The sequence below is a fragment of the Mirounga angustirostris genome, unplaced genomic scaffold (assembly GCF_029215605.1).
Source record: "Mirounga angustirostris isolate CCGP_5_RB_7025 unplaced genomic scaffold, mMirAng1.0.hap1 SCAF_3, whole genome shotgun sequence".
NCBI classification, from domain to species: Eukaryota; Metazoa; Chordata; class Mammalia; order Carnivora; family Phocidae; genus Mirounga; species Mirounga angustirostris.
Window position 1 is genome coordinate 89436169 of NW_026991711.1, and position 22506 is coordinate 89458674.

Here is a 22506-nt window from a genome sequence, read left to right on the forward strand (position 1 = left end):
AATATGAGGAAAGCGTAATGAGAAGAAAGTTTTGGAAACTGACTTTACCTAATAAATACAGTACTACTAATTATTTTTTTCTTTATTTTGCATACTTTAATCTCAGAACAAAATAAACCAAAACCAAAAACCCCACAATACACATCCAAACCTGATGTCAAATGAGGGAAGGCATAGGGCTTGAAGTGCTTGTATCCTGCCTTAGGCAGAAAGACAGGAGAGAAGAACAACCACTAGACATCGGCAGAGGGAACCAGCTGGGCCTGGGCCACTGACAGCTGCTGGGGGACCCATGGGGACACTAGGCACAAGGTCTGCATGTAGAAACTCCTAATGTACTTCTTCCTTGTGAGAGGCATCCTTCTCACCCTCAGAGGACTGCCATGTTGGGTTCCTGTTCATCAGTGCCCAGGCGTAGCCAATTATGTAATAGATATGGTTGGAGTGAGTCTGGGAATCCTCAAGTGAGGAGCCAGGAGAGAGCACCGCAGTTTCAAACAGCAGCACCGCCAGATCCTCAACAGCTTTGTCATCCTTGCCCGCCTCTGCCTTAAGCCACTTGACTTCACAATCGTGCCATCAGGGTGGGTGTCCAGGGGCTTTTGGACATAATATAGCCCATACCACACTACTAAATTTTTTTTTAAATATTTTATTTATTTATTTGACAGAGAGAGACACAGCAAGAGAGGGAATACAAGCGGTGGGAGTGGGAAAGGGAGAAGCAGGCCTCCCGCCGAGCAGGGAGCCCGATGCGGGGCTCGATCCCAGGACCTGGAATCATGACCTGAGCCAAAGGCAGATGCTTAACGACTGAGCCACCCAGGCGCCCCAACACACTACTAAAAATTATTGATAATGGCTTTGGTTCTGATGGAGAATATGATGGAGAGACCAAAGGTTCACAGGTTTTCCCAAAGTCAGTCCCCATAGCTGCCTCTAAAGAGGGAATTTTTACAAAAAATCATTCAAGAAATGCAAGGGCTAGATCCAAAAGATTTCCTCACCCCCACTTGTTTCCTGAGGTAATGGGAGTCATTCAAATGTGCTCAGTCAGGAGGAGACATTGGCTATGCAATTCAGTGGGAGCCTTTGGAAACCCAGCCCAAGTCAGGATTGGAGTGGTCCAAGGTTGGAGCAGGGGCTCCTGGTTTAGGAATCTTCTTAGAATTAAAGGATGCAAAGATAGGACTGCAATGAGGCCATGAAAGTCCAGCCAATGACTGTACAAAGCTGGCATTTAATCTGCCTGTCATTGATCATCCTTTAATTATTTCTGCATTCAGGAAGCACCTTGTAATGAAGTCAGACAGGTCAGCTTCAGATTAGACAGCATCCCCATTACTAGCCATGTGACATTGGGCAATTCCTATGATGTGCTTCCCTCCTTCCTTTGTTTCCTTTTCTCTATATTAAAAATTCTATTTTTAGTCATCATTGTTCTCATCTAGGTTATTTCTACAATTATGCAAACAGATATATTAAAGAAATCAATTCTATTAAAATTGTTATAAAACCCAAGAGACCCCCAACCTTTGTACTTCAGGGAAATGCAGATCAAAACCACAAAGAGATACCACCTCACACCAGTCAGAATAGCTAAAATTAACAAGTCAGGAAACAACAAATGTTAACGAGGATGCGGAGAAAGTGGAATATTGGTGGAAATGTAAGCTGGTGCAGCTTACATTGTTGGTGGGAATGCAAGCTGGGGCAGCCACTCTGGAAAATAGTATGGAGGTTCCTCAAAAAGTTAAAAATAAAGCTACCTATGACCCAGCAATTGTGCTCCTATGTATTTATCCAGAGGATACAAATATAGTGATTTGAAGGGTCACCTGCACCCTGATGTTTATAGCGGCAATGTCCACAATAGCCAAACTATGGAAAGAACTCAGATGCCCATCGACAGATGAATTAGAGAAGCTGTGGTATATGTATATATATAATATCCCAATATTTTAATACATATGATGTATACATAAGTATATGATATATAATATGTATAATATATACACACATATGATGAAATATTACTCAGCCATCAAAAAGAATGAAATCTTTCCATTTGCAATGACATGGATGGAACTAGAGGGTATTATCCTAAGTGAAATAAGAGTCACTCATATGTGGAATTTAAGAAACAAAACAGATGAAATTAGGGGAAGGGAAGGAAAAGTAAAAGAAGATGAAAATTGAGAGAGAGGCAAACCGTTGAGATGCTAAACTAGGAAACGAACTGAGGGTTGGTGGAGGGGAGGCGGGTGGAGGTATGGGGTAATTTGGTGATAGGCATTAAGGAGGACACGACGTAACGAGCACTGGGTATTATATGCAACTGATGAATCACCAAATTTGACCTCTGAAACGAATAAACAATATTCAGTGTTTGCATTTTTATGATAATATGGCATAAGTCAAGGCACATATTTATAGTTGAGGCAAACATTACAGCATGTTTACTTGTACTTTCCTGTACAATTTTTCAGTTTCCTGCATTTGAGGATTATTGTTGTCATTTTCTATTTTCCATTTGCCTAGTTTTGTTTTGTTAACTTATAATTAGTTCAATCTTAAATCATCTCTCTGATGTAATTCTCCTGTCATTTTATTTGATCATATTTGATGTTATACTGCTTTTAATTTTTTGAATGAATGACTCCTGAATCCTTCAATGGACTTTAGTCTTAACCAGAAGCCCTATGCAAAAGGCAGAGTCATCATACTAGATAGCACTGTCCAACGGAAATGGAATGGAAGCTATATACATAAGTTTAAAGTTCTAGTAGCCACATATAAAAAATAAACATAAAGCAGGCAAATTTAGTTTTAAAAAATACCCTATGTAACCTAATACATTCAAAATTATCATTTCAGTATATAATCAACATATAAATTTGAGACATTATATATTCCCATTTTAATTTGTACTTAATTTTGAAAACCTCAGTGCATTTTATACTAAGAGAAGGGGTTAAAAACCCATTAGCCAAATCCTGTCTACTACTTGATTTTGCAAATAAAGTTTTGTGGGTTTTTTTTTAATATTTTATTTATTTGTCAAAGAGAGAAAGAGAGAAAGAATATGCAGGGGGAGCAGCCAGCAGAGGGAGAAGCAGGCTCCCTGCTGAGCAAGGGGCCTTTGTGGGTCTCAATCCCAGGACCCGGGATCATGACCCGAGCCGAAGGCAGACCAGGTGCCCCACGAATAAAGTTTTATTAGAACAAAGTCTCCACCATTTGTTACTTATCATCAGTGGCTGCTTCCTGTTACTATAGAAGAATTGTGTGGTCTGCAAAGCCTAAAAAAGATATAGATATATTTATTTTTATTTATTTATTTTTAATTTTTATTGTTATGTTAATCACCATACATTATATCATTAGTTTTTGATGTAGTGTTCCATGATTCATTGTTTGTGCATAACATCCAGTGCTCCATGCAGAATGTGCCCTCTTTAATACCTATCACCAGGCTAACCCATTCTCCCACCCCTCTCCCCTCTAGAACCCTCAGTTTGTTTTTCAGAGTCCATCATCTCTCATGGTTCGTCTCCCCCTCCGATTTCCCCCCCTTCATTCTTCCCCTCCTGCTATCTTTTTTTTTTTTTAACATATAATGTATTAGTTGTTTCAGAAGTACAGTTCTGTGATTCAACAGTCTTGCACAACTCACAGTGCTTACCAGAGCACATACCCTCCCCAGTGTCTATCACCCAGCCATCCCATCCCACCCACCCCAACCCCCACTCCAGCAACCCTCAGTTTGTTTCCTGAGATTAAGAATTCCTCATATCAGTGAGGTCATATGATACATGTCTTTCTCTGATTGACGTATTTCGTTCAGAATAACATCCTCCAGCTCCATCCACGTCATTGCAAATGGCAAGATCTCATTTCTTTTGATGGCTGCATAATATTCCATTGTATATATATACCACTTCTTCTCTATCCATTCAACTGTCAATGGACATCTTGGCTCTTTCCACACTTTGGCTATTGTGGACATTGCTGCTATAAATATCAGGGTGCACGTACCCCTTCAGATCCTTACATTTGTATCTTTCTGGTAAATACCCAGTGGTGCAATTCCTGGATCACATGGTAGCTCTATCTTCAACTTTCTGAGGAAACTCCATACTGTTTTCCAGAGTGGTTGCACCAGCTTGCATTCCCACCAACAGTGTAGGAGGGTTCCCCTTTCTCCACATCCCCACCAACATCTGTCCTTTCCTGACTTGTTAATTTTAGCCATTCTGACTGGTGTGAGGTGGTATCTCATTGAGGTTTTGATTTGGATTTCCCTGATGCCGAGTGATGTTGAGCACTTTTCATGAGTCTGTTGGCCATTTGGAGGTCTTCTTTGGAAAAATGTCTGTTCATGTCTTCTGCCCATTTCTTGATTGGATTTTTTGTTCTTTGGGTGTTGAGTTTGATAAGTTCTTTATAGATTTTGGATACTAGTCCTTTATCTGATATGTCATTTGCAAGTATCTTCTCCCATTCTGTTGGTTGTCTTTTGGTTTTGTTGACGGTTTCCTTTGCTTTGCAAAAGCTTTTTATCTTGATAAAGTCCCAATAGTTCATTTTTGCCCTTGCTTCCCTTGCCTTTGGTGATGTTTCTAGGAAGAAGTTGCTGCAGCTGAGTTCGAAGAGGTTGCTGCCTGTGTTCTCCTTTAGGATTTTGATGGACTCCTGTCTCACATTGAGATCTTTCAACCATTTGGAGTCTATTTTTGTGTGTGGTGTAAGGAAATGGTCCAGTTTCATTCTTCTGCATGTGGCTGTCCAATTTTCCCAACACCATTTGTTGAAGAGACTGTCTTTTTTCCATTGGACATTCTTTCCTGCTTTGTCAAAGATTAGTTGACCATAGAGTTGAGGGTCCATTTCTGGGCACTCTATTCTGTTCCATTGATCTATGTGTCTGTTTTTGTGCCAGTACCAGATTGTCTTGATGATGACAGGTTTGTAAAGAGCTTGAAGTCTGGAATTGTGATGCCACCAGCTTTGCTTTTCTTTTTCAACATTCCTCTGATTATTTGGGGTCTTTTCTGGTTCCATACAAATTTTAGGATTATTTGTTCCATTTCTTTGAAAAAAGTGGATGGTATTTTGATGGGGATTGCATTGAATGTGTAGATTGCTCTAGGAAGCATTGACATCTTCACAATATTTGTTCTTCCAATCCATGAGCATGGAACGTTTTTCCATTTCTTTGTGTCTTCCTCAATTTCTTTCATGAGTATTTTATAGTTTTCTGAGTACAGATCCTTTGCCTCTTTGGTTAGATTTATTCCCAGGTATCTTATGGTTTTGGGTGCAATTGTAAATGGGATCGACTCCTTAATTTCTCTTTCTTCTGTCTTATTGTTGGTGTATAGGAATGCCACTGATTTCTGTGCATTGATTTTATGTCGTGCCACTTTTCTGAATTCCTATATGAGTTCTAGCAGTTTTGGGATGGAGTCTTTTGGATTTTCCACATAAAGTATCATATCATCTGCAAGCAGTGAGAGTTTGACTTCTTCTTTGCCGATTTGGATGCCTTTGATTTCTTTTTGTTGTCTGATTGCTGTGGCTAGGACTTCTAATACTATGTTGAATAGCAGTGGTGATAGTGGACATCCCTGCCGCGTTCCTGACCTTAGGGGGAAAGCTCTCAGCTTTTCCCCATTGAGAATAATATTCACTGTAGGATTTTCATAGATGGCCTTTATGATATTGAGGTATGGTCCCTCTTTGCTATACTCTGAAGAGTTTTGATCAAGAAAGGATGCTGTACTTTGTCAAATGCTTTTTCTGCATCTACTGAGAGGATCATATGATTCTTGTTCTTTCTTTTGTTAATGTATCGTATCACGTTGATTGATTTGTGGATGTTGAACCAATCTTGCAGCCCAGGGATAAATCCCAGTTGGTCATGGTGAATAATCCTTTTAATGTACTGTTGGATCCTATTGGCTAGTATTTTGATGAGAATTTTTACATCCATGTTCATCAAGGATATTGGTCTGTAATTCTCCTTTTTGATGGGGTCTTTGTCTGGTTTGGGGATCAAGATAATGGTGGCCTCATAAAACGAGTTTGGAAAATTTCCTTCCATTTCTATTTTTTGGAACAGTTTCAGAAGAATAGGTATTAATTTTTCTTGAAATATTTGCTAGAATTCCCCTGGGAAGCCATCTGGCCCTGGGCTTTTGTTTTTTGGGAGATTTTTGATGACTGCTTCAATTTCCTTAGTGGTATAGGTCTGTTCAGGTTTTCTATTTCTTCCTGGTTCAGTTTTGGTAGTTGATACATCTCTAGGAATGCATCCATTTCTTCCAGGTTATCTAATTTGCTGGCATATAGTTGCTCATCATATGTTCTTATGATTTTTGTATTTCTTTGGTGTTGGTTGTGATCTCTTCACTTTCATTCATGATTTTGTTAATTTGGGTCATTTTCTTTTCTTTTTGATAAGTCTGGCCAGGGGTTTATCCATCTTGTTAATTCTCTCAAAGAACAAGCTCCTAGTTTTGTTGATCTGTTCTACTGTTCTTTTGGTTTCTATTTCATTGATTTCTGCTCTGATTTTTCTTATTTATCTTCTCCTGCTGGGTTTAGGCTTTATTTGCTGTTCTTTCTCCAGCTCCTTTAGGTGTGGGGTTAGGTTGTGTACTTGAGACCTTTCTTGTTTCTTGAGAAAGGCTTGTATTGCTATATACTTTCCTCTTAGGACTGCCTTTGCTGCATCCCAAAGATTTTGAATAGTTGTGTTTTCATTTTCATTGGTTTCCATGAATTTTTTTAATTCTTCTTTAATTTCCTGGTTGACCCATTCATTCTTCAGTAGGATGCTCTTTAGCCTCCATGTATTTGAGTTCTTCCCGACTTTCCTCTTGTGATTGAGTTCTAGTTTCAAAGCATTGTGTTCTGAAAATAGGCAGGGAATGATCCCAATCTTTTGGTACCAGTTGAGACCTGATTTATGACCTAGGATGTGATCTATTCTGGAGACTGTTCCATGGGCACTAGAGAAGAATGTGTATTTTGTTGTTTTGGGATGGAATGTTCTTAATATGTCTGTGAAGTCCATTTGGTCCAGTGTGTCATTTAAAGTCTTTATTTCCTTGTTGATCTTTTGCTTAGATGATCTGTCCATTTCAGTAGGGGGTTGTTAAAGTCCCCCACTATTATTGTATTGTTGTCAATGTGTTTCTTTGCTTTTGTTATTAATTGCCTTATATAATTGGCTGCTCCCATGTTAGGGGCATAGATATTTACAATTGTTAGATTTTCTTTTTTTGTTGTTTTTGTTTGTTTGTTTGTTTGTTTGTTTGTTTTTTATTTATTTGACACAGAGAGATAGCGAGAGCAGGAACACAAGCAGGGGGAGTGGGAGAGGGAGAAGCAGGCTTCCCTCCGAGCAGGGAGCCCGATGTGGGACTCGATCCCAGGACCCTGGGATCGTGACCTGAGCTGAAGGCAGAAGCTTAACGACTGAGCCACCCAGGCGCCCAACAATTGTTAGATTTTCTTGTTGGATCGACCCTTTAAGTAGGATATAGTGTCCTTCCTCATATCTTATTACAGTATTTGGTTTAAAATCTAATTTGTCTGATATAAGGATTGCCACCCCAGCTTTCTTTTGGTGTCCATTAGCGTAGTGAATGGTTTTCCACCCCCCTACTTTCAATCTGGGGGTGTCTTTGGGTCTAAAATGAATGTCTTGCAGACAGCATATTGATGGGTCTTGTTTTTTAATCCAATCTGATAGCCTGTGTCTTTTGATTGGGGCATTTAGCCCATTTACATTCAGGGTAACTATTGAAAGGTATGAATTTAGTGCCATTGTATTGCCTGTAAGGTGACTGTTACTGTATATTGTCTGTGTTCCTTTCTGGTCTATATCTTTTAGCCTCTCTCTTTGCTTAGAGGACCCCTATCAATATTTCTTGTAGGGCTGCTTTTGTGTTTGCAAATTCCTTTAGTTTTGTTTGTCCTGGAAGCTTTTTATGTCTCCTTCTATTTTCAATGACAGCCTAACTGGATATAGTATTCTTGGCTGCCTATTTTTCTCGTTTAGTGCTCTGAATATATCCTGCCTGTGCTTTCTGGCCTGCCAGGTCTCTGTTGATAGGTCTGTTGCCAATCTAATGTTTCTACCCTTGTAGGTTACATATCTCTTCTCCTGAGCTGCTTTCAGGATTTTCTCTTTGTCTTTGAGACTCGTAAGTTTTACTATTAGATGTCAGGGTGTTGACCTATTTTTATTGATTTTGAGAGGGGTTCTTTGTGCCTACTGCATTTCGATGCCTGTTTCCTTCCCCAAATTAGGGAAGTTCTCCGCTATAATTTGCTCCATTATACCTTCTGCCCCCCTCTCTCTTTCTTCTTCTTCTGGGATCCCAATTATTCTAGTGTTGTTTCATCTTATGATATTGCATAGCTCTTGAATTCTCCCCTCATGATCCAGTAGTTGTTTATCTCTCTTTTTCTCAGCTTCTTTATTCTCCATCATTTGGTCTTCTATATCACTGATTCTTTCTTCTGCCTCATTTATCCTAGCAGTTAGCACCCCCATTTTTGATTGCACCTCATTAATAGCCTTTTTGATTTCGACTTGCTTAGAGTTTAATTCTTTTATTTCTCCAGAAAGCATTTCTCTAATAACTTCCATGCTTTTTTCAATCCCAGCTAGTATCTTTAAAGTGATGATTCTCAACTCTAGATCCGACATCGTACTAATGTCCATATTGAGTACGTCCTGGCAGTCGGTACTACCTCTTGCTCTTTTTGTTGAGGTGATTTTCTCCATCTTGTCATTTTGTCCAGACAGAATAGATGAATGAGAGAACAAAATGCTAACAGGGTAACAACATCCCCAGAAAATATACTCTAAACAAATCAGAAAAGACCTGAAGCCAGGGCAATAAGAAAGGGAAAGAAAAAAAAAAAAAAAAAAAAGAAAAAGATAAAAACAGAAAAAAGAAAAAACAAAACAAAACAAAAAAACAGAATATGATCAAATATCATCAGGCTGGTACATAGATCAGTGCCACACACTAGATTTTGGGTGTATTTTGGTCTGTTAGAAGATAGTGCCTCCCAAAATTTTAAAGAAAGAAAAACTTATATATGTATAAAAATAAGGGTTGATATGATGAAGGGAGGGGCCTGTTGCCGTGGTTCCCAAATGTCCTTGCCAGAGGCAGAATTGCCCCACCCTTGCCTGGTCTGGGGTAAGTAATTTGCTCAGGTTTGCTCTCGGGAGCTTTTGTTCTCTGCAAGCTTTCCGTACAGCTTTGGAGACCGAGAGTGAAAATGACGGCCTCCCAATCTCCGCCCCTGAGGAGCCAGAAGAGCCGAGAACTCGGGGCCCCACTCCTCAGTGCACCCCAGAGAAAAGCAGTCAGTCACTCCTGTCTCCACAGTCTCCGGCCACACTCTGTGCTCACCTGGCCTATGACTGAGCGTTTCTTTCTCTGGCACCCGACTTGGGGTGGAGTCTCCAAACCCAGCAGAGCCCTGTGGTGCACTCCCGTGCCGCTCCTCCCGGGGAAGGAAGGTGAGTTTCCCCAGATCTGCTGCTTGTTGGGTCCCTTCTGGAGGAGCAGTGGCCCGACTGTGACGTGGATCATGGTTTATGGCAACCCCAAGCTGAGAGCCCACGCCTGGGCTCCGTCTCTGCAGCTGGCTTCCCCGCTCTGATACCTGGGAGCCTTGCCGCACTCAGGCACCCCTGGTCTTCCTGTGACCTCGAGGGTCCTGATACCACACTGTCCCACGAGGGTTCCATCCCCCGCTTAGCCACTGGAGTGACGTCCCACAGCGGAGCCGACTTCTAAAAGTTCCCATTTTGTGCTCCGCAGCTCTATCACTTGCCGGAAGCGGCCGACGGAGGCCCCTCCCCTGCCATCTATCCTCCTGAATATCGCCTCGGATTCACTTCTCCACACATCCTACCTTTCAGAAAGTGGTCGCTTTTCTGATGAGAGAGTTGTTGCTCTTCTTTTCTTTGATCTCCTGTTGAGTTTGTAGGTGTTCAGAATGGTTTCATCCCTATCCAGCTGAATTCCTGAGACCAGACAAAATCCAGGTCTCCTACTCCTCCGTCATCTTGCTCTGCCCTCCTTAAATTACTGAGTTTTGGAGGCAAGTACATATTGTCCTGAATACAATGAGGAGGGAAAAAAGGAAATTCATCAATATGGAGAAAAGAATACTGTATTCTCAGATGCTATAATTCTATATGTAGAAAATACTAAGAAATACACAACAAAAAATGGTAGAAAAAATAAACAAGTTTATTACAGTGGCAAGATATAGGATCAATATATAAAAAATAAAATATATTGTATTCCTATACACTATCAATGAACAATAAAAATAAATTTAAGAAAACAATTCCATTCACAATAGCCTCCAAGAAGAACCAAATATCGAGAACAAAAGAAATTTAATGAAAAAAACTTAAAAAAAAAAAGTAAGACTATAAATTGAAAACTATAAAACGTTGCTGAAGGAAATTTAATATAATTTCTGAATGAATATTTTACATTCATTGATTGCAAAACTAAAAATTTCCAAATCAGCAATTCTGTGCAAAATGATTTACAAACACAATGCACTCCACATCAAAATAATAAAAAAGTTTTTACAAAAATTGACAAATTGATCCTAAAATATATGAAACAATGTAACAAGTCACTAAAAAGAGCCAAACCATTTTGAAAAGTAAAATAAATTTGGAGCCACACGAAATTATTTTAAGTAATTAAAACAAACAAAAGCAAACAAAAAAACCACATTGTATTCAGGACAACATGGTCTTGGTTAATAGGGTTAGGCAGATAGATCAATGGGACAGAATTGTGAGTCAAGAATTAAACTCTTACATTTATAGCTGGTTAAATTTTGATGCTGGTGCCAAGACAAGTCAATGGGAAAAGACATTATTTGTAGCAAATGGTGTTTGTATAATTACATACACATGCAAAAACATCCCTGTAGGTCTTGATACCACCAATTAGTTCAACATGGATCATAGACCAGCAAATATAAAATTTCTAAAAGAAAATATATGAAATAATGTTCTTACCTTGGATTTGACTAAGTTTCCTTAGATAAAACACTAAGGGCATGATTTATAAATGAAAATCTAATCGATTGGACTGCATTATAATGAAAATAAATTGTGTTTCAAAAGACACCATTAAGAAAATGAAAAGGCAAGTGCCTGGGTGGCTCAGTGGGTTAAGTGTCTGCCTTTGATTTGGGTTTTGATCCCAGGGTCCTGGGATTGAACCCTATGTCAGGCTCCCTGCACAGCAGGGAGCTGCTTCTCCCTCTCCCTCTGCTCCTTCCCCTGCTCATGTTCTCTCTCTCACTCTCAAATAGATAAATCAAATCTTAAAAAGAAAGAAAGAAGAAAGAAAGAAAGAAAGAAAGAAAGAAAGAAAGAAAGAAAGAGAAAATGAAAAGGCAAACCACAGTCTCCTAGGACTGGAGGAAACTTCTTTTTTCTCAAATTATATATTTGACTTGTATCCAGAGTATTTAAAAACTTATAATTCAATAACAAGAAAACAGTCCAATTAAACAATGAACAAAAAATGTGAATATGCATTTCACCAATGTAGACATATAGGTTGTTAATAATCACATATAATGATTTTCCAAATCAATATTAATTAGAGAAATGTTAATTAAAACTGCAATGAATTACCATTATATATCAATGATAATGACTACAATCGTAAAGAGAGAAAGTACAAAGTTTTGATGATGATGTGGGGAAATTGGAACCTCATCCATTGCTGGTAGGAATGTAAAATGGTACACATTGAAAAACATTTGACAAATTTTCAAAAGCCCAAATATAAATTTTACAAATGGTCCATCAATTCCATTTTAGGAATTTACTTGAGGAGAAGGGGAATATGTACGTCACACAAAAGCTCATACACAGATCCCATAGCAGCATTATTCATTGTAATCAAAACCTAGAAAACATTGCAGCAGTTGTCAGCTTGTAAATGGATAGAAAAACATGGTATATTCATACAATAGAATATTATTCAGCAATAAAAATGAATCAAATACTGGTATATGCCTTACATAGATACATTTCTAAAATATTATAAATGCAAAATCCTAGGCACCAAAGAGTTAACAAGAAGCTTTAACTGATATAGAATTATTTCTTTTATGGCTGGGGTACATCGTCATTCAATGTATTTTTCAATACATTATTTTTTTAAGTATTTTACAATATTTTGAAGTAATACAAACAACTTTTAAAACAGATAAACTTAATGAGAAATATACTAGGATTCTATGAATGAAACCTTAAAATTCTAATCTGAGGAATAAAAAAATAAAAGAAAAACAATAAGGCATATTATTTCCGTACATAAGAAAATAATATCATACTCTAAAATTTTCCCTAAATTCATCTATAAATGTAATGAATTCCTAGTTAAATTTACAAGTGGATTTTTAAAGAACTAAACTATTCTTAATTAATACAAATAAATAAAAGCTCAGCTCATTAATAGCTAGAAACATTCTGAATAGAGGGGTTGTGAGAAGAAATTACACCAAGCTGATACCAAAGCCAATTACATAGCTACAACAATTAAAAGTAGGATGCTAATGTAGAAATAAATAAAACATCAGAGTAACAAAATGGAAAGTCCAGAAATATAAATAAATAAATATAGAAATTTAGTGTATGAAAATGGTAATGAAATGTTAGTGGCCTAAAAATATTTATTTATTTAGTTAGTTAGTTAGTTAGTTAGTTTAAAGATTTTATTTATTTATCTGTCAGAGAGAGAGAGAGAACAGAAGCAGGAGGAGGCAGAAGCAGAAGCAGAGGGGGAAGCAGACTCCCCGCTGAGCAAGGAACCCAATGTGGGACTAGATCCCAGGACCCTGGGATCATGACTGGAGCCAAAGGCAGATTCTTAACCCACTGAGCCACCCAGGCGTCTCCTAAATAAATGATTTTGAGACATTGACTAGACATCCAGAAAATAAATTTATATAGCAAAATTAACTCCAGATGGAGCAAACATTTAAATGTGAAAAATAAAGTCATAAAATACTTTAGGTAGAAATATCTTTTATGACTTAGCATGAAGAGGTCCTTTCAAAATATAACTGAAAAATTTTAAAAAAAATTGAAGTTTTATAAATTTGAAGTTTAAAGATTTTATTCATTTATTTGAGAGAGAGAGTGTGTATAAGAGCAAGCATGAACAAGGGGGTAAGGCAGAGGGAGAGGGAGAAGCAGACTCCCCACTGAGCTTGGAGCTGGATGTGGGCTTGATCCCAGGACCCCAAGATGATGACCTGAGCTGAAGGCAGATGCTTAACCAACTGTGCCACTCAGGTGCCCCTATAAATTTGAAGTTTAAAAAGGATTTCACATATTTAAAAAACACAAAGTCAAAAGACAAATTAAAAGTTGAGGAACACCTTTCTTTTTTTTTTTTTCATGCAGCCCCAAAGGGGCGAGGAACACCTTTCTAATTCACAGTGCAGATAAGCAGATAACATTTTTAATAAGTAAACAGCCCTAAGAGTTATTAGAGAAATTTAATGAATCCCTTAAGAAAATGACAAAAGATGCGAACCAATAGCTCAGAGAATGAAACACGAATGGCTTTAGGTGGCTTAAAAGATGCCAAATTTCACTGAAAATAAGAAATGTTTATACTAAAATTATATTGGGATTCAGTATCAGAGTAGTAAGTTTTGAACAAGTTCATAATACACCTCATGGTTTGAGGAAGAAACAAATTCTCTTACTTTCCTGGGTGAAGTATAAAACAGTAACTCTCAGGACAATTTAGCAAATTTTATTAACCTTTATAATGCACATAAACTTTGGCACAACACTATTTCTGTGAATGTTTTCTGCAAATATATGCAATTTGACAGAAGTACAGGTTGCATGTTGAGCATGTGTGTGCGTTACAAAAAAATGAAAATCGAAATGTTATCAGTAGAGTACTGGTTAAAGATTGTCAAGATGCATGTAACTAAAGTTCATACTACTGTGGGAAAAAAATGAGGCATCTCTGTACTGATGTGGAAGAATCTGAAGGTAGGGGTGCCTGGGTGGTTCAGTCTGTTAAAGTGTCCGACTTTTAATTTTGGCTCAAGTGGTGATCTCAGGGTCCTGAGATCAAGTCCCACATCGGGCTCTGTGCTGGACATGGAGTCTGCTCAAGATTCTCTCTGTCCCTCTCCCTCTGCCCCTCCCCTCCCACTTTCCAATGGGCTCCCATTCTAAAAAAAAAAGAATCTCTAAGGTATACAAAGTAAACTGAAAATAAAAGATAGAACAATTTGTATAATATGTTGCATTGGTTAAAAAACACAAAAATAAATTTATATTCAAAGCATAGAATATCCCTGGATGGACACAAGAAATCAATAGAAAGCATTACCTTGGGGGGGGGGGGCGGTGAGGTGGAGACAGGTGCATAGAAAGATAATTTTCACTATGTATCTAATTCAAATGTATCAATTTTATAATGTGTACACGTATGACTTAAAAATACGAAACATGGATGATAGAATGGGACTCTTAGTCCCTTGTATTTGATGATAACTAAAAGGCTAAGAGGAAAACGAGAGTTTCCAAATATGCCCACATGCCAAAGCAACGTGCTAGACCACTGATCAAGTGACATTTACATGGTTATTAAAGATGTTACTACTTAACTATATTTTATTGTTAGGATTTTCCCAATTTTTCATTTCTCTTTGACTTTGTGTTTTGTTTTGTTTTGTTTTCCAGAAGACTGGCAGATATGAGGTGTTAGCTTTTTATTTTTTCCCATGTTAGGTAGGTTTTTTTCCAAGAATTGTTGGTATATTGTAGCTTCTCATCTCCCTCACACCCTCCTGAGGAAAAGGAGAGGTGGTTTCTCTTCACCTCAATACACATGTGAAGAGTTTCAAGAAAAACCTCACAGAGTTTCACCTTTGCTCCTTGAAGTGTGGAGTGTGAAGTAATCCCATTTTGATCCCTGAGGAAGTTTATTTTTGAGAGGATGGCTCAAGAGTCTGAAGGGGGTTGACAGTGAGCAAGCAGCTTCTAACTATTTTGGGTAAAGGTAAATGTTTGACAATGGGCTGGTTTTGGATACCACAGATGAAAGCTTGACTGGATCATTTTGAAGAGAACTTCCATTTTGAAAAGAGGGCTTTTTGATAGTTAACCTCTGCAGAAATTGGCTGTCTGAAGAGGGCAGGCTTTTAGGTGTGAGGGTTTAGGGGTTACAATGGTAGCCATGAGCAAAGGGGTAGAGAGACCCCACCCTTCAGGGAGCTCTCGCAGCCACAAAGCAAAGCATCCTCATTCAGAATCCAGTCTGCACAGCAGATAATATCTGTTCCAATTGTATTGCCAGGAGCCGAACAGGAAACAGAGACCAAAAGAGAATTGGAGATCTGAGAAGCTATGCAGGCTACAGTAAAAAGCTCAGAGGTTAACAGTAGCTGTTTGCCATTGACATTGCAAGGGGCAGTGAAAGGAGGTGGGGATTTTCAGACCAAGATGCTGGATCACCAGGCAGAGGCTGGAACCTCAGTGGGCTTGTTAAACAGGAGATGGGGTCACAGAGGAAATGTCCCCTGAGCCAACGAGAAAGGAAAGAAACACTATGGTTTTCCCCTTCCTCTTGGTCTCAGTCTTATTTCAAGGCATTCCTTTGGTCAAGCCCTGCCAGAAGTCAAACCCTTGCTGGATATACAGTCAAAAGGCTCCAGCTGTCCTGAATTTCAGAGCAGAGGAGAAGGTTGAAGAATGTGACTGAGTCAGGGGTGCCCCAAAGGACCACAGCAATCCGATGAGATCTTCCATGTGGCATCCAATACAGAAGGGAAAGAGAAGCAGCACAAGGTAGGGTACTGAAGAAACCAGCTATTCTCATCCTCCTCTCTCTCACTCCCAAACCCTCTCCGCACACAAACGCAAGTACACAGAGCTCCCCCAGCCTACATGGAGGGAGTCTCATCTGTGTAATATTAAACAGCCTGGCAAGAATGGCACTCCTGCAGCCTGATCATAGCTCAAAATACACCAAGTTTGACTGCATGAATGAATGAAGGGCGGAAAATTCTCCCAGTAAGGAATCACATCTGCATGAATATTAATTTACTTGATGGTAAATGCAGACTCTGTGCCACACAGGTTGGTTCTATTCACTAGACAGCTCATAGGGGGTAATAGTATTTTCCCTAATGGAGAGTAGAATTCGGGGGTTATGTGTATTCTAATGCAAATCTCACTCTTTCTTCGATATTCACAATCTTATTCAAGTTATTTAACCTTTCAGGAATGAAATGGCCTTGTCTGTTAAGTCGGATAGCAATAACAATCATTTAGGCTTTCAGAAGGTTAATGCTCCCACCTGGGACCAGGTAGATGCTTGATAGCTATTGTTTTCTTTCCATAATTAAATTTATTGGAATATTCTTAATCTCCTCTCTACCTATGGGAAGCTCATGTATGGGATAAAACCCACCTTAAATCTCTTTTTCAAGATTAAATCTCTGTCAAAGAGAGAAGTCCTGTTTATCCATACATCTCTTTTTACCATCCTCATTTCTTAGTGGTCGCATGATAGTTATTCAATATTTTAAGCACGGAGGATATGGAGGGTGAACAGCAGGGGAGGAGGCATCATTTACATGGTTAGCTCCAATTTGCTCTGCACTCCTCTCTATATAATCACCATTCCTTGAGCATTCACTGTGCACATCCTTCCAGAATTCAGGACCAGAGACCAGATTGCTTTGGATCAAAACTGGGCTCTAACTCTTGGCAACTAAGGGGCTTTGGGAAGATTATGTAACCTCTTACTTTTACAGTTGTACCACCTACAAAATAATAGTACTCATTTCTGAGAAGTTTATTTACATAAGATCCTTGGGACCAAGTCTTGCATGTTAAGCACTAAACAGAGGTTGGATTTGTTATCCTCTGGATGTATAGATAAGTTTTTAGATTTACCATCAAGTAAATTAATATTCCTGCAGATGTGGTTCCTTACTGGAGAATTTTCTGCCATTCATTCATTCATTCATTCACTCATTCATTCATTCATTTTTAGAGATTATTTTCCATCATATTTATTAGTACAGAAAAATTCAAATACACCTATAGTTACCTAGATTCAGGCCACATATACTTCCAATAGGCCTTATCTATTTATAGATGGCTTTCCTACAATAAATGATAGATACCTGTATAAAAATGAACACATCTGAATTGAATGCCATGGGAAAATAGAAATCTTATCTATCACTGTGTATCAGTATGTATTTTAAAAAGTACCTTTGTATATATACTATCTTTGTGTGCATTCCTTCCTAATATAAAAATAATGTTAGGAAATTTAAGTCTTTTTTTTTTTTAAGATTTTATTTATTTATTTATTTATTTATTTATTTATTTATTTATTTATTTGAGAGGGAGAGAGAGAAAGAATGGGGGTGGGCAGAGAGAGAGACAAGCAGACTTTTCACTGAGCATGGAGCCTGACTGGGGCTCTATCTCATGACCTTGAGATCATGTTAATTTTTTTTTTTTTAATTTAACATACATCTTTTATTTTTTGCAGAAAATGGAAAAGTAAATTTATTTTATAATATTTTTAAGATTTATTTATTTATTTGAGAGACAATGAGAGAGAGAGGAGAACAGGGGGAGGGAAGAGCAGAAAGGGAGGGAAAGAAGCAGATACCCTACTGAGCAGGGAGCCTGACTCAGGGCTAGATCTCACAATGCTGAGATCATGACCTGAGAAGAAATCAAGAGTCGGATGCTTAACCGAATGAGCATGACCCTAATGTGTTTAGGATATGGGTTTTTTTTTTTTTTAATTCTTATGTTAATCCCCATACATTACATCATTAGTTTTAGATGTAGTGTTCCATGATTCATTGTTTGTGCATAACACCCAGTGCTCCATGCAGAATGTGCCCTCCTCAATACCCATTACCAGGCTAACCCATCCTCCCACCCCCCACCCCTCTAGAACCCTCAGTTTATTTTTCAGAGTCCATAGGATATGTTTTCTTTGTTATCTCTTCTTATAAAGGACTTTGACCCCTAGCTTTTTTATTTTTTTAAGATTTTATTTATTATTTGACAGCGAGAGACACAGCGAGAGAGGGAACACAAGCAGGGGGAGTGGGAGAAGGAGAAGCAGGCTTCCTGCAGAGCAAGGAGCCCAATGCGGGGCTCAATCCCAGGACCCTGGGATCATGACCTGAGCCGAAGGCAGATGCTTAAGAACTGAGCCACCCAGGCGCCCCAGACCCCTAGCTTTTGCCTCTTGTAGACTCTATGCAGTCCTGCCACTTTCTGTCATTGTGAACAATTGGCAGATTGTAAATGAGAGCAATAAACTATAAATGGGCCTACCCTGGCAGAGGACCCCACTTCAGTGAGCAATCAACTGTAAGCTATCAGGTCCACAGCCTCATATCTCTTATATTTGGCTTCCTATTACCTCACCAATGGTATGTTTTTGAAACTAAACCTTTACACATCCACTTATGAAGCCATGAGTTTGATTATCTTGGCTAGTGCCTTTTACATATTCAAATGAGTACCTGTCATTTTTAGACCAATATAATTTAAAGCCCTGTTTATTTTCCTCTCCTCTTCCCCTTTCTTAAAAAGGTTATATCACTACCTACTACCCAGTACTTCCCCCCACACACACACTCCTCTACCAACAAAGGCACATCCAGCCAGGCTGTTTTATGTCCAATTTGTTTATCGTGATGAGAAATGTGAAAATCTTTGGCAGAGATCATTAATTTTATAGCTTGTGTTTCGAAAAGTAGTTCCTGGGCTATTTACATCTCTTCATATTAACACCTGAGAAAATGAGTGTGCTGAAGATATAAAACTTGAGAAAGCAAATTGTGTTTACCATCTCCCTCTAAATATAATTCATGGCCCAGAACAGATCTTTATGACTCATGATCAAATATTTTCCTGGGGTTGCTTTTGATGTTTGCTGCAGTGACACTGAATGCCTTTGGTTCTTTTGATTCCAAGACATTTAGCTTCCTGTTGGATTTTGATATTCAAGGTGAAATTATTACAATCCATCTTCACAGAGACAATTACCCTTTGAATTAACTGGTACAAGTGTCATGAGTTGCAAAAGACTTCTAATTTAGGAAAATAATTTTTTATTTACTTTATGAGAGGAAGACCTGCAAAGAATCCCAGAAATTATATATTGTGTCATCTTATTTCTCTTATTTTATTAATTTTTAAATCTCAGCATTATTGAGGCATAACTGACATTTAAAATAGCAAGAGATGTAAAGTGTAAGTCATGGTGATTTGATCTATGTATACTGTGATAGTTTTCCCCACATCTAGTTAATTAATACATCAATCACCTCACATATTTGTCTTTTGTGTGTATGTGAGAGCATTTAGATTCTAACTTCTTAGCAAATTTCAATTATATAATACAGTGTTATCAACTTGAGTCACCATGTTTTGCATTGGGTCCCCAGAACATATTCACCTTATAGCTAAAAGTTTGTGCCCCTTTTCCAACTTCTCCTTATTTTCCCCACCTCCCCGTCCTTCTCACCTTGTCATCTATTTTTCTACTTTGTTTCTGTGAGTTTGAATTTATTTTTCTTCTTTCTTTTTTTTCTTTCTTTCTTTCTTTCCTCTTTCTCTCTCTCTTTCTTCTTTCTTTCTCTTTCTTTCCCTCCTTTCTTTCTTTCTTTCTTTCTTTCTTTCTTTCTTTCTTTCTTTCTCTTTCTTTCTTTCCTCTTTCTCTCTCTTCTTTCTGTCTTTCTTTCTTTCTTTCTTTCTTTCTTTCTTTCTTTCTTTCTTTCTTTCTTTCTTTAAGAGTGAACAAATAAGTGAGTTCATACAGTATTTGTCTTTCTCCGTTTGGCTCATTTCACTTGGTATAATGCCCTCAAGTTCCAACCATGTTGTTGCAAAAGGCAAGATTTCATTTTTTCTTATGGTTGAATAATATTGCATTGTTTGTTTATACCATATTGTCTTTATCCATTCAGCCATTCATGGGCAATGAGATAAACCTGGGAATGCAAATATCTTCAATACCTTGCTTTCATTTCCTTTGGATATACACCTAGATGTGATCTTGCTGGGTCATATGGTAGTTCTGTAATTTAATTTCTTAAGGAATTTTCATACTGTTTTCCATAGCAGCTGTACTATTTTACATTCCTATCCAGAATGCATAAGGGTTCCATTTACTCAATATCCTTGCCAATATTTGTCATCTCTTGTCTTTTTGATAAGAGACATCTTAACTGGTGTGAAGTGGTATCTAATTATGGTTTTAATGTGAATTTCCCATTTGATTAATGATGTGAGCACCTTTTCATGTACTAGTTGGCTATTTCTAAGTCTTCTTGGGAAAAATTATATTCAGTTTCTCTGTCCATTTATTAGATGGTATGGGTTTTTTTCTGCTAATGAGTTGTAGGAGTTCATTATATACTTTGGATAATAACCTCTTATCAGATATATGGTTTCCAAATATTTTTCTCCCATTCCATCGGTTGCCTTTTTGCTTTGTTGAAGATTTGTTTTGCTCTGCAGGAGCTTTTTAGTTTGATATAGTCCCACTTGTTGGTTTTTACTTTCGTAGTGTTTGCTTTTGGTGTCATATCAAAAAAATCATTGTCAAGACTGATACTAAGTAGTTGGCCTCTTGTGTTTTCTTCTAAGAGTTTTGTAGTTTTAGGTCTCATGTTGAAGTCTTTAGTCCATTTTGAATTTATTTTTGTGTTTGGTGTAAAATAAGAATCTAGTTTCATTTCTATGCATCTAAATATCCAGTTTTCCCATAACCATTTGTGGAAAAGATTGTCCTTTCCTCATTGTATATTCTTGACTCCATTGTAATAAATAAACTAAATATATATGAATAGGTTTATTTCTGGGCTTTCTATTCTGTTCCATTGATATATGTGTGTGTTTATGTCAATACCATATTGTTTTGATTATGGTAACTTTGTAATGAAGTTTAATATCCGGAAGCATCATGTCTCCACCTATGTTCTTCTCAGGAACAGAGGAAGTTCATGGCAGTTTCTTAACTGAGCATTGCTTTTAATCCATAACTACAAATGAATATCCAGAAATCCCACACATGTTTGAGAAAAACAAATATAACAACAACAACAAATAAATGAAAAAAATAAAGAAATAAGATGCATATACCCAAAGGGAGGAGAAAGATATTTTAGGAAAAAGAAGAGAAGTTATAAAAAAAAACAAAACCTGGGAGAAAAAAGTATTGTATTTATTTATTAATTTATTACTAAAAATAAATGCTTACCAGCCAGAAATAGCCTGGAAATGACTGCAAATGTGGCTTTGGGAGAGTCAGTGGAGTTGCCTCTTCTCTCAGAGAAACTAGGGAGTCCCACATTAATAGTATTGCTAGCTTCCAAATGAAAGCCTAAGGTGGGTTCATCTGATGCTGGAGTTTTGCCCTTCCTAGCATCCAGGAAGGCTTTAAAAGTATGTGGCATTTTCAGTTCCGGAGTATGAGGCAAATTCCCAACTCTGACTTTTAAGTGGGGGATTTCTAACACAGGCAAGGGTTTCAGATAGTAGTCACCAAAATAAATAACACACAGCCACTGCACTGGGTCAGGCTGCAATTCTAGCAGGTTTCCATCTTTTTCTGCCTTCAATATGTTTGTTTCCTCATCTCGAAAGTAAAAGATTAGGACTCAATTATTGTTGTCGTTACCTTTATCTTTTACATTTAAAGATTCACTGATTCAGAGAAACGACAAGATGAGAAGAGTTCAGTTATGGTGTTCAGAAAGTAGACAGATGAAGCAAAATGAGAAAAGAATTTTCTGAGTCAAACAAGAAATTCAGTGCAATCTTGTCATTGCAGAATGACAACAGAAAGTAGATGAGAGAGAAAGAGGGGGTGGGAGAGGAGAGAGAGAAATTGTGAAAATATAGTACTCAGAGAAGCTGACTCATGCATTTACAAGGCAGTTAAACCCTGCTTGGAAACTGAATGAGCTGAACCGACTGATACAAAGTAGAAAACTACAAATATCACTTACCCTCATGTTCATAGTGGAACCCATCAGGCAAAACTTACAATGCTGAATGCTTTACCTGAGGGGGGATGTTCTAAGGATATAAGAAAGGAATATCATTCATTCACTTATTCAGCAAACATTTTGGCCCATTTTCTGTAGTATTAAGAATGAAACACAGGGGTGCCTAGGTGACACATTTGGTTAAGTGGGGGATTCTTGGTTTCAGCTCAGGTTGTGATCTCAGGGTTGTGAGATCAAGCCCGTGGCTCCACACTAAGTGTGGAGTCTGCTGGAAGATTCTCTCTCCCTCACCTTCTGCCCCTCCCCCCCTCTCTAAAATAAATAAATAAATTAATTAATTTAAAAAATGAAACACATGTTTCCAGCTGTCAGGGACTCAGCCTA